The following is a 945-nucleotide window of genomic DNA, read 5'->3' as shown; positions in this document are numbered from 1 at the left end:
AATAATAATAATAATAATAATAATAATAATAATAATAATAATAATAATAATAATAATAATAATAATAATAATAATAATTATAATTATCATTATTATTATTATTATTATTATTATTATTATTATTATTATTATTATTATTATTATTATTATTATTATGCCTCCTCATCGATATGACTGTCCCAATCGACATACGTGTATCTCTTAAGACCTACCAAAAACTGAGCAAGTATAAATATCTTGAAATAGATATTGGCAAAACGTGGAGCCTCATGACTAAAATGATACCTGTTGTTATAGGTGCCCTGAGAATGATAACAAAAGGGGCTTATTGCTTGCTACGTAGCTCAGATACCAGGGAACCCAAAATGGAAGAAATTCAAAAAATAGTGCTCATGGGAACTGCTCATATCCTACGTATTAATATTGCTTTTGTAATCCCAAATGCATTTTAATCTGTAAACGGTGTTGAAATGCTTTTAAACGGACATAATAACAAATATCTTTTACTGTCATCTTAAGATCAGACTATCATCTTATAATCAAATTACTTTTAAAGCAAATTTCTGATTTACTTATGTTTTGATAGACATTCTCTAGAACAATACTATGTGCAAAACCAGATATATGACACCCTAGGCATAACACCAGCTTGAAATTCTAACTCGTTGTCCCTTGAGGTCTTTGGGTGCGACTTGGAGTCAAATTGTACAAATACAAAGCAATAGTCAAACATATTCTTTTATTCTTTTACTTGTTTCACTCATTTGCCTGCGGTCATGCTGGAGCACCGCCTTTAGTCGAACTAACCGAGCCCAGGACTTATTCTTTGTAAGCCTAGTACTTATTCTATTGGACTCTTTTGCTGAACAGCTAAGTTACGGGCACGTAAGCACACCAACATCGGTTGTCAAACGCCGATGGGGGACAAACACACACACACACACA

Source organism: Octopus bimaculoides, chromosome 5, assembly GCF_001194135.2.
Source record: "Octopus bimaculoides isolate UCB-OBI-ISO-001 chromosome 5, ASM119413v2, whole genome shotgun sequence".
In the NCBI taxonomy this organism is placed as follows: Eukaryota; Metazoa; Mollusca; class Cephalopoda; order Octopoda; family Octopodidae; genus Octopus; species Octopus bimaculoides.
Note: the sequence above shows the minus strand (reverse complement) of the source record.